Raw genomic sequence first — 12824 nt, 5'->3', positions numbered from 1 at the left:
CATCAGTGTCTGTTACGTCAAAAAAATAAAACATGACATGTTTTCTCAGTGCAAACACATTTAAAACATTATTATTATTATTTTTTAAACAGCAGTTATATCAGATTTATTTTTACAAACATTTAAACAATCAATGTGCAGTTGCAAAGGTCCATATTGTTGATATATAGTACCAAATCTGTTTTCAGTGCTATTGTTTCTGAATAAATACGCACATTAGCATTATGTGTCCAAGCCTTTAGGACAAGCAGCCTTGGGTGTGGGTTACCAAAAAACATAAAGAATACCTTTGGGAAACTTACCACTTCCTGATTTACTCTAGGCGAAGGCTGTTTGCAGGGGGTGGCTGTGATCAGCTGTGCTGCCCTTCATTTTCTTCAGAACTACCCAATAAAAGCGTTGCAGATAGAAATACAATTTATAGACGTGGCATGACACCCAATTCTATGTGACATAAGTATAGCTGTTCTACATAACCAATTTCTGTCTGAACGTTTTTTTAACATTGCACCCTCCAGAACACAGCCAGTCCTCCGCCGTTGCAGCCGCACAGACTGATTGACTGCCTGCCAAGGAGAACACTGCCGTTTTTGTCAGTCCATTTAGCCAGGCTCTCGAGCTGAAGGTGAAGACTGACTGATTCACGCTGCATTAGAAAGACAGCATGCTACATGGTGTCTCAAGTCAACCCTGAGCATTACTGCAGAAAATACAGGTCAAGATTTGCTTGGGTGTCTGCAGCATCTATTCACCTAGAGCCTACATCTTTGTTTCTGTTGAAAGGGGAGAATTTGTCTTCAATGTTTTGACTGCTGCAGTGGTGGATGCTATGTTTCGTTCCTCTGTTGTCACATAGTATTGCTTTCACTGTTACAGGAATCTGTGTGTGAGGGTGATGCAGAGGAGCTGTACTGCACTTCATCAATTCTACCACATGGTGGCACCACCAAGCCTATACTCACTTCAACATACAACGATTAACCTTCGTTTTGTTTGACTATTCCACTCCGTTGCCAGGTTACAGGTGCCTCTGACAGTTTCCTGTCTAAGGCTCTGAGGCAGGCGTCTGACATGCCCAATTGTAAGACGGTTTGTTTGTCCCGTCAATACACCTCAAAGATCATTGCAGACATCTGTGTTTCATTTTTCTGGGATAGTCACCATTTGAAGTGGCCTGGGGTAAGATGTTTTTATGAGTTCCTTAGTTGAGGACCTTTGTCCCTTTTTATTGAAATTGGTCTCAAGTGTATCTGGGTGTCTCAGTTGTCTCGTTTCGTCTTTCCCAGGTGACGTAAGTAAACAATAATCTGGGCGCTGCTTCCAATCTGCTTGGCGGTGTTTGGCACTGTGGGAATATGGGTGGTGTGAGTATCTAACAGACTGGTCTGCTCTCCAGCTACTTGTCTAGATAGAATAATAGTGTGGTCTTATGCACAATGAGATGTGTGGATAACAAACAGAAAATCACTGAAGTATTGAAATACTAACGACAGTACTTGTTCTTCCCAGGTTAGGTATCGCTGTATCAAATGAGACTGTTAATATCACAGCGAGATTCCCCTACATCAGGAAGGAGTGACGCTGGTCACTGTAAAGGGTTTACCCCGAATTCCACTGTGTATTTGGACTATGTCAATAGAGGCACTACCACAGTTAAACTGGTATAAACACTAACAAAACATGCTTGGAAATGTTAATGAGCCCACAATACCATATACACACGGGTGGCTCATTGTTTTAAAGTCAATATTTCATTACCAAGTCGTTTCCAGATTTGTAAATAATTCAAATGTGAATTTGTCTTCCAGTGAATGTGACACCTATGATCCACAGAGCTGTATCTTTTCCCTGGTCTGCAACATCTGTTCTGTCTTGAGTAAGTGAATTTATTCAGCACATTATTATTCATTCTTGTCTTTCGTATGTAACCTCAACCTTCTTCTCCCTTCTATCATCCCCACTCTACCTCTCTCTACACCTCTCTCTATACCTCTCTCTCTACACCTATATCTCTCTCTCTCTCTCTCTCTCTCTCTCCCCATATGAAACATACTTAATGTAATTCTTAGCACCTCCAAGACGTATGATACCTACTAAATCAGAAACAAAAGGAGAGAGGGAGGTCAGTTGGGTGGGGGGTGTACCACTACCATCTAGCGATCCAAAGGTTGTGTGTTCGAGTTGAGTAGGGGACAACTGATACATTTGAGTTAACCCGTCTCCTAACCCTTATTCAAAACTTGAAGGAAAACTCCACCCAAAAAAGTATATTTAGGTATTTGTTTTATTAGTACATTGTAGACCCACAATGTTTTGCTTGTCAGGAAATCTTCCCCATGTGATGCATTTTGCATCCTTACAGGGATGATTTATGTATTTTGAAAGTTACATAGCTTGAAAACTAACCTGCTACTTAAATTCACCTAACCTTTGTCATTTTAGTTCTCCTAACCTTCATGTAAATGATCCTAACCTTTTGTAGTTAGTTTCCCATCCAATTCATATGCTATTGTGCGACTGGGACATATGATACTATGCATCCTCTAATTTAGATGATATTGTACAAGCGTTATTCCATTCATAATGTGACCTAACCTAATGAATAACGTAACCTAAATATACCATACTAAATGGAGTGTTTCACATTTGCGAACGTAATCATATGAACTGAGTGGCAAATATTTTTCGGCTTACAATTTTGAACTTTTAAAGTACATTATACTGCAACTTTGTGTTCCAAAACAGAGTAGAGAACATATGCCATATTTAGCCCATAGCTTGTGTCTATATGGGATTAGATATTCATTAGAAGAGCAAAGAGGATCATTTAAATGACTTTAAAATGGGTGTCTAGTTTAATTTATCCCAGGTGACCTAACTGGATCATAATGTGGTCCTGTGTGCTGCTTCCGATCGGCTTGGCGGTGTTATGGACCGGCTGGTTTGCTGTGGTCACCGGTATCTCAAGCTAATGCACAATGAAATGGTGTCTATAATTTTAAAAAAGTACTGTTGGTGCAAAGTAATAGACACAGGAAACGTACGTTCTGAGAGCGAGAAACAAAACACATGAACTGAATAGCTACATTCTGTTGGTGTCAAACTCCACAGTGTGTTCTGAAAAAAGTTTTATTTTCACTGAAGTGTTGGAATACTAAACACAGTTATTGTTCTTGCCGGGTATCGCTGAGACTTCTAATATCACAGAGAGATTCCCCTACATCAGGTAGGAGGCACACTGGTCTTTACAACACTGTAAAGGGTTTAACGACTCCAGAGTAACGCAGACCTACAGTACACAAATCATGTTGCCACAAATAATCCAATTTAAGTGGAGATTAAGTTTATGAATTCTATGACTGGGCATAGAGAAGAAAAGTACAATGGCAATACTTCTATTTTTTAAAATCTTATTTTATGTGGTGTACCAAGTAGTGATACCTCAGACAGAACAAGCTTTTGCGGTCATTTGTCACTGTTTGTCAAATTGATCAGAAACACAGTGTAGACATTGTTAATGATGTAACTGACTATTGTAGCTGGAAAAGGCAGATTTTTTAATGGAATATCTACATAGCAGTGTCTCACAGAGGCCCATTATCAGCAACCATCACTCCTGTGTTCCAATGGCACGATGTGTTAGCTAATCCAAGTTTATCATTTTAAAAGGCTAATTGATCATTAGAAAACCCTTTTGCAATTATGTTAGCACAGTTGAAAACTGTTCTGAATAAAGAAGCAATAAAACTGGCCTTCTTTAGACTAGTTGAGTATCTGGAGCATCGGAAGTTGCGGGTTCGATTACAGGCTCAAAGTTGCCAGAAACAAATAACTTTCTTCTGAAACTCATCAGTATATTCTTGTTCTGAGAAATGAAGGCTATTCCATACAAGAAATTGCCAAGAAACTGAAGATCTCGTACAAAGCTGTGTATTACTCCCTTCACAGAACAGTGCAAACTGGCACTAATTAGAATAGAAAGAGGAGTGGGAGGCCCCGGGGCACAACTGAGCAAGAGGACAAGTACATTAGAGTGTCTAGTTTGCCTCACAAGTCCTCAACTGGCAGCTTCATTAAATAGTACCTGGAAAACACAACTCTCACTGTCAACAGTGAAGAGGTGACTCCGGGATGCTGGCCTTCTAGACAGAGGTCCTCTGTCCAGTGTCTGAGTTCTTTTGCCCATCATAATCTTTTCTTTTTATTGGCCAGTCTGAGATATGGCTTTTTCTTTGCAACTCTGCCTAGAAGGCCAGCATCCCGGAGTCGCCTCTTCACTGTTGACGTTGAGACTGGACAGAGGAACTCTGCCTAGAAGGCCAGCATCCCGGAGTCGCCACTTCACTGTTGACGTTGAGACTGGACAGAGGAACTCTGCCTAGAAGGTCAGCATCCCGGAGTCGCCACTTCCCTGTTGACGTTGAGACTGGACAGAGGAACTCTGCCTAGAAGGCCAGCATCCCGGAGTCGCCACTTCACTATTGAAGTTGAGACTGGTGTTTTGCAGGTACTATTTAATGAAACTGCCAGTTGAGGACTTGTGAGGCGCACGTCCCCATTCTCATCGGGCTGTAGTAGAGCAAGATGAGAGATTCATGTTCCTTGGTGCCCACATCACCAACAAACTATTATGGTCAAAACACACCAAGACAGTCGTGAAGAGGGCACGACAAAGCCTATTCTCCCTCAGGAGACTGAACAGATTTGGCATGGGTCCTCAGATCTTCAAAAGGTTCTACAGCTGCACCATCGAGAGCATCCTGACTGGTTGCATCACTGCCTAGTATGGCAACTGCTCGGCCGCAAGGCACTACAGAGGGTAGTGCGTACAGCCCATTACATCACTGGGGCCAAGCCTCCTGCCATCCAGGACCTCTATACCAGGCGGTGTCAGAGGAAGGCCCTGAAAATGGTCAAAGACTCAAGCCACCCTAGTCATAGACTGTTCTCTGCTACCGCATGGCAAGCGGTACCGGAGCACCATGGCTACCAGGACTATTTGCATTGATCCCCCCCTTTTATACTGCTGCTACTCGCTGTTTATTATCTATGCAAAGTCACTTTACCCCTACCTACATGTACATATTATCTCAATTAACTCGACTAACATGTACCCCCACACATTGACTCAGTACCGGTACCCCCTATATTTAGACTCATTATTGTTATTTTATTGTTGCTCTTTGATTAAATGTTTTCTTTAGTTTATTTAGTAAATATTATTTTTCTTAACTGCTTTGTTGGTTAAGGGCTTGTAAAGTAAACATATTCGGCGCATGTGACAAATAACATTTGATTTGATTCGATTTTCTCAACTGTTTACTCTGTTGAGTTAAACATGCTGTTGCCTAGCTGTTTTGTATGGTGAAGTGCATATGATTCCATGGCAGCACAATCAAATCAGAATCTGTCTATACAGAATGAGGAAGGTCACGTACTGTCAACACGGAAACCAATACCTTGACTGCCCTTTCCCTCCTTTAGTGTCTGTAGGCATACTCTCTCATGTGCCCTTCTGCTCTGGAGCGGCCATTTCTGAGTGGGCTCTGGTCATGTCCTTCTTTGGCCTGTTTGACCTGTTTTGCTCCGAGCTCCGTCACCAGCTCACTATGCAGAAGCAAGGTCTCAGCGAGACCCAGAGCAGCAACGGTCTCATCAGAGTCGCAGGCGGCACCTTAATTGAGGAGGACGTGCTCATTGCTGGAATGGAATTCAATTGAATATTATCAAACACATGGTTTCCCATTCTATTCACTCCATTCTATACACTCTGAGGGGAGGACGCCATTATTATGAGCCATCGTCCCCTCAGCAGCCTCCTGTGGTAGGAATGTATGTTAGAATGTATGGTAGCACAGCTAGCAGGGCGGTTATGGGGAAAATGACCCAATTCATATTCAATATACAATGCATCATGGAGAGTGTCATGTGTAATTGTTATTTATCTACATATTTAATTATGTGAGGATGACGTAGAGGTGCTGGACTGTATTTAGTTAATTCTACCACATGGTGGCGCCACCAAGCCATTTACGTCGACTGACCTACATTCACTTCAGCGTACTGAACACTTTTGAAGCTTCACAGTATACGACATATCTTTCGGTGTCACAAAAATCAAGTAAACTCATTAAATATAACATGCCTTACAGATTGGATGGTTTGGATGTTCTGCAACCTTATTTATGGAGCAATAGTGTGTTTGTCTAATGTTGTGTTACGTGTGTATTGAACCCGTGGCAGTAGCATTTTGTCACCACATCAGGAAAAGTCTGGCCTTTGTCTGTCTCTCCACCTGTCAGCTGGCTAACAATGAGTGAGAGAGAGAAAGAGAGGATGGAGGGAGACTGGAGGGTGGCTTGAGCCTGCAGGAAAGGAAAAGTTCACAATGATGTAATGTGAAATGTCACTGTTAAATAAATGTAATGTCACATTTTCTTTAGCAGCAAGGGACAATTTTGTCATAACGTAGAAATACAGAATGTTGCGTTTATATCAAGTATTACAAAAATTCCAAGGTTAATACAACACGGGAGTTGTGGTCCTATCTCCCATGTCCTTTACAGCCCGACTCTGCCACACAACTTACTTCTGTGGGTACAATATATTCTGTGAGCTATTTCAAGCAGCTAATGAAACGCAACGTTTTTAAAATGTGAGAAAGAGTTGCGCATATCAAATGCGCTCATGATTTTAGGTTGCACCTCCTCGTCTAATGTTAGTTTAGCGCCTTCTACTCCACTCCATAGATGTTCTCTGTCAGCCCTGTAGGGACAGACTTGGCCACCGGAGGCACTGCACTATGGAGCACCATGGAGCTGCATTGCATGATCATACTGATGGGAAAATGTCATTCTGGTGACATGCCAAAACATTTTGGAAGATACCCCTGGTCGAGCCAGACATTTTGGAAGATACCCCTGGTCGAGCCAGACATTTTGGAAGATACCCCTGGTCGAGCCAGACATTTTGGAAGATACCCCTGGTCGAGCCAGACATTTTGGAAGATACCCCTGGTCGAGCCAGACATTTTGCATTCGCAAACAATCTGTTAGGGGTATTTTAAGATGAACTGAGTATCTTGATTACAGGGCCAGCCATGGTGATCGCAGGGGTCCAGTCCTTGACTCATCTCCACGTTTATGCAGTTCAGTCTGTGTGGACAAGAGGATGATATTAAATGACCTTTGATTCTACTTCTTTGTACTTCACAACCTTTATTGCCGCTATAAAATACCTTTGGCGTCCATTTGAATGCGGCGTAATCGGTTTTAGACGGGGAATCTCAAGGCCCCTAGCTCCTTTTGCCCCCCCGTCCCCCTTTGGCATTCTTTCACATACTACACGCTGTGTGATCTCGAGACGGGGCCTTTGACGAGAGGCGAGGGGATCAGACATGCTGGAATTCGATGGGAATTTTCCCCCAAGTACCCGTTTTTTTCTTTTTGGTTTCGTTTCAAACTTGGTTTATTGTTTATAGTGTGCTAAGTAAGACATGGGGGCCACTGCAGGCCTAGTACTGTGAACCATTGCAAGTAGAGTGGGAACATAACTTGGATTAAGTAGCAGAGACTAATAGATATTTTCACGAGACTGGATTGAAATTGTGTACGGTACATCTAATGAGGAGGAATTCCTAAACTAGTCCTGGTGCCACAGAACCTTGGGTCCTGCTGTTTTCATTAAATGGCAAAGGAGGCCCCCTGATAAAGCAATAACACCTAATAAAAAAAACGGAGTTAAAATAGAGAGGTCATCGATGAAAATCTTGCAACGGTTGAGAGTGAGACATTCTCTTCCAGTAAAAGAGAACGGTTGATGAAATGCCTGATTTGTTAGTCTCGACTTTGATTCAATAGGCCGCCGTGCTGCAGCCTACTGTAATCTCAATAAACACCTGCCTCGGCTCAAATGGCTCTTATCCCACTAACAGCTCTTGACCAGCAACAATAGTGCTGCTCCACTATCGCAGAACGGAGTACTCGCCCCAGGCCCTCGGACCATGGTCTCACAGTGTGCCCTAACCCTTATCTTCTGACTCCCAAAATACTGCTCCAGACCCAGCGAAAGGCCAGATCTGTGCAAGAGCAGCGGCACGAACCTGGAACTCGACGGGACAGATAGAGGGGTATACTGTATATATGAAGAGAGAGAGAGAACGAGAGAGAGAAAACAGAATGGGGGGGGTCGGGAGAGTAAGAGAGAGAGAGATACAGAGTGGGCACTACCAGCTGTGATCTCACCCTCCTCTCCTTGGCACAAGGTTCCAGAAAACTGCCCTTTTGCAGAAAAATGCCATGCGCACCACATTCCATCCACCGGCACACAAAAGCCCTCGTCTCTTTCTTCCCCCCGCGACAATCACATAATTATATAATTGCACTAGTGTGCAGACCCAGACACTCAGAAACGGTATATTTGCGTATGTGACGATGGAGGAAGTCTAGCTCAAAAGACTGTGGTCTGTGTAGTTAGGGAGGGAGATTGTCGTGTCGGAGCATGAGGGCGAGGGAGTGACCTTCTGTCTGGTCTGTCCCCCACTGTAATGGGGTGCATTGTGATTCTATGTAACGCGGGTGGGGACTTTTTTTGGGTCAGCGGCCCAATCGGCACTAGCTGCTGGACACGGGGGCCTATGTAATGTACAAAAAGAGAGAAAGGAAGGGATTGAGAGAGACCACATTAGAGACATAAAATACCCACAGATCACACAGACCCACAAAGAATTTGAAAACAAATCAAACATTGATGAACTCCCATATGTTAGGCGAAATCCCACAGTGTGCAATCAAAGCAGAAAGATTTTTGACACATTTGAAACGTCTATATTCTTTAACTTTTGTGTGTGTAATGTTCACTAATGTTTCCCTTGTTTATTTCCATTGTGTTTATTGCCTATTCCATTTGCTTTGGCAATGTAAACATATGTTTCCCATGCCAAAAAATACCTTTGAATTGAACTGAGAGAGTGAGTGAGAGAGAGAAAGGGAGGGATTGAGAAAGAGAAAAACCAAGTCAGTTCACAGTGAATCAAAAATGCCCCATGCTGTAGATGTACTGGGCTGATATGAACAGACTAAGACATAATAATGACACATACACACACACACGCATGCACATAGGCACGCATAAACACACACACTATCTCTCTCGCTCGCTCGCTCGCTCTCTCACTCAAACACACCATGAGAATCAGCATGTGACAGTTAAGACAGACCACCTCCCCCTGTCCCCGCTCCCAGACGAGAATCGAGCCACTGTCCCTGATGACTGGCCAACTCCCAACTCTCTCCCTGCAGCACGGCCTTGGGTGGGGTGTGTCCCTTCTTGCACGGGGCGCCACAGAATAGACTATTGTTAATATGCACAAGACAGGCAGTGGGGGGGAAGGGGGTAGGCTGATGATGGTGGGGAGAGCTGACTGAGTGGAGATCTTAGACAATGCAGAACTTCCCCCTTCTTGTAGTGTGTGCAAAACAAACACAAACACACAGGTTGCACACTAATGCGTTAGGAGGAGAGTGGAAGGCAAGAGTAATGGAGAGACAATGAACGTGCTTGTTCCTTTATATTGGCTTGACTCTCTTCTCTGACACTGTTATTCACATGTCCATCCCTGAAATTGAAGTCCTCGTTCTGTGTCCTTCACTCCTTCACTGCCTCGTCTTCTTGCCAACCTTGCTATTTGGACAATGTACCTCTCCCATCCATCTCTCTGCCTTCTGTCCCCTCCCCTTGTCATCCCACAACCCACTGTCAATGTGCGGGTTTGAGAGGCACAGATTCTTCGCAGGCGTAAGTAGATCGACAAATCTTTCCAATACCTGAGGAAGCATTTAACCCAGTGCTCCTTAGTCCTGGTCCTGGGGACGCAAATGGGTGCACATTTTAGTTTTTGCACTAGCACTACACACCTGATTCCACTACGTAATCAACTCATCATCCTACCTTTGATTAGTGGAATCAGGTGTGCAGTGCCAGGGCAAAATTAACAATCAGGATTAAGAAACACAGACATTTTAATAATCCTATATTCTGCTCTGGTCAGATATCATACTGTATCAATTTCTCTACTTCTCTTCTCATTCACACAAATCTCCGTCTCAGTCTTGACTTAGCTCTGTTGTGACAAGCTGACAGTCAAACAGAGGCTGAATTCCACACCTCACCGTAGTTCACACAAAGACAGTTGTTTGATCTAATGAGAAGCTTGATGAGTGCGTGTGTGCTCGTGAGTGTGTGTGTGTGTGTGTGTGTGTGTACGTGCGTGAGAGAGAGAGATCATGAGAGAAAGAGAGAGAGAAAGAGAGAGAGAGAGATAGACAGAGAGAGATCATGAGAGAGAGAGAGAGAGAGATCATGAGAGAGAGGGAGAGAGAGAGAGAGATCATGAGAGAAAGAAAGGGTGGAGATGAGAAAGATTGGAGCCAATACTTTATCTCCTCCACTGTTCTTATTTTATTCCTCTGGTAATGTGTCATTGTTGTTGTCTTATCACCATGTAATTAGAACTAAAGAGGCTCCAAGATAGAGCGTCTCTGTCTTTAGGTCGGATTTCTCTGAGTGCCAGCCTCCCCACTAGCAGCAGGAGTAGGATCAGTCGTTTTCTGAGGTTCATCAAAAGCGGGCTTTAAAAAAAAAAACACAAAAAAACTATGATAAATTCATAACCACCATTTATAGTTGGGGTTATATTTGTTCTTCTGACTTTTTATTGTGATGCACTGCACACTGTCTTTGTGTGCAATGTGAAATTGCAGTCATTACCCGCGTTCTAAAGAATGCCATCTTCATGGACCTGGAACGTTTCAAACTAACACAGAGGGTAGTTTTACAAATTCTATTGCAGTTATCCTTTAATTACAGATAACCGATGATTGAGATATAATGGTCAACAATGGCCTTATGTCCATACGGCTCACGTTAACAGTTAACCCGTATTATGGTATTGATAAATGAGTGCAATCCATTCGGTGCAGATAAAACATCATTAATGAATCACAGACATAACACCAGGGGGGTAAACAGCCTCCAAAAACGCACCCCCAGTCGTCATCTCTCCACGCTAACCTTTGCCTGATGCCAGTGGTCAGGGACAATACCTTCTTCTTTTTTTCTTTTTTTTTATACCGTGACCTTTTCCGCTGCATTGGGAGTGTTCAGAATGGAGAATGTTAGTTGCATATGTGCCATAATGGAGAACAGAATACAGTGCTGGCTTGTGTAACAGCCGGGGATGACATTTGGATGGGCTGACGTGCTCCTGCTCCCCTCTCCTTTGAGGATAGAGCAGACAGATGCTGCTACATGGCCACTGTTGTCGAGAGGAATTGCTGTCTTTCTCGTTCCGGTCTTACCGAAGTTAAGACGGTTCCTCTCTCTGTGTTCTGTCTATAGGGTGATTCATGACTAGTCTAAAGGGAAAGTTGCACTCCTCTATTTAGGCACCCCTTTTTGGCTCATGAGCACCCCCAGAGGCAAACGCTCCATATATAGTATCTTTATATAGTACCTTGAAAAAGTTGGATTTTGTAATGCACTGTAGCTACTCTAAAACATCGGAGGTTAAAATATGGACACAATCCATGACCTTCTCCTGACATTCAGCATCACCACACAATACATTCTGCTGTGCCGTATTCAGTCTGAATAGTGGAAAACTCCTAAAACACAACCCAAACCTCCAAAACTGCCCCATGCATTGTCCAGTGATGGGTATTGTTCCGTTAGCTGCCCAGACAAAGACATAAGGACTAAGGGCTGTTGACCTGGCAGCTCACCAGCAATCCCAGCAGCAGCAGCCACAGAGCTGAACAACTCACAGGCAACGGGAAGCTCGACGTCAAACACATTCGCCGTCTCTCTTTTTTTTCTGGCCTTGCATTTTCATATTTCATTGGTATTTCCGGATGGTTCCACATTTGCAAAATAAAGACCATCAGAGTAATCATTAGAACGTGAACAATAATAACGTCGGGAACCGAATGAAAGCCTGGGGAGGCTTGTTGACCTTTCAGAGCTAAACTGGTCCTGGCTCTGTGTGAGCTCTGCTGGACCCATTGTGTTCTGAGACCTTATCATTGTGTTGCAGTTTCCTCTCCCTGCCGCGCCGCGAGTGTGTGTGTGTCTTGGTGGGTGTGTGTATGTGCGTGCTGGCATGCGTTTGTGTGTGTGTGTCTGTGCACGTGTGTGTGTGTGTGTGTGTGTGTGTGTGTCTGTGTGTGTGTGTGTGTGTGTGTGTGTGTGTGTGTGTGTGTGTGTGTGTGTGTGTGTGTGTGTGTGTGTGTGTGTGTGTGTCTGTGTTTAAGGGAAGATAGGACAGGGCTAGTGTGACGGCAGAGAGGGAGGGTACTCACACTCACTTAGCACATGTTTCAGACGAGACCCGAGGTACACCTGTTGACAAGACAATCCATCGTTCTCACAACTCAATAAACACTCTGTTTCCTGTATGAGGGCACAGATGGTCATACCGAGGGATGACGTCATTGCCTAACAGAACTGTTACAAAAATAACAAAACAACAAGTAGTAACACATAGTAACACGTAGCAACACTTCGTAACACATGACGATGATAATAGTCCATTATTATTATGACGTCGTCAAAACGTCAAGACATGCGGCCACATCACAGAACAGCTAGTTGTATTTAAGAGTCTGCCAAGGATTCTGATTTCCAAGGCGAATGTTACAGTAGCGGCCTCATACTCCTCAATGTGTACCGTCTGTCAGAATATCTGTTTGTGCAATTATATAGTATATATCCATCAATGCTGTGCAACGTTAATCCTGCTAAATGCTCATGAAATTAAACAATGGAGG

General features: G+C 43.6%; 1 protein-coding gene across 2 annotated transcripts in view; it reads left to right on the top strand.

The window, feature by feature from the left end:
* The first annotated feature begins 798 nt into the window (after window positions 1-798).
* The window catches only part of LOC112225881 (stress response protein NST1), a 51363-nt gene continuing 39337 nt past the window's right edge, over window positions 799-12824 (top strand). Inside the window, exons 1-3 of one of the 2 annotated variants that reach the window (XM_042307332.1) lie at window positions 799-1179; window positions 1287-1364; window positions 1510-1876. The gene's annotated coding sequence lies outside the window, so the exon portion shown is untranslated. Of the gene's footprint in view, window positions 1180-1286; window positions 1877-12824 lie in introns of both variants that reach the window. The other variant, XM_042307331.1, reaches the window with a different exon arrangement.

This window comes from Oncorhynchus tshawytscha, linkage group LG27 (assembly GCF_018296145.1).
Source record: "Oncorhynchus tshawytscha isolate Ot180627B linkage group LG27, Otsh_v2.0, whole genome shotgun sequence".
NCBI classification, from domain to species: domain Eukaryota; kingdom Metazoa; phylum Chordata; class Actinopteri; order Salmoniformes; family Salmonidae; genus Oncorhynchus; species Oncorhynchus tshawytscha.
This window is presented reverse-complemented; position numbering and strand designations above follow the sequence as displayed.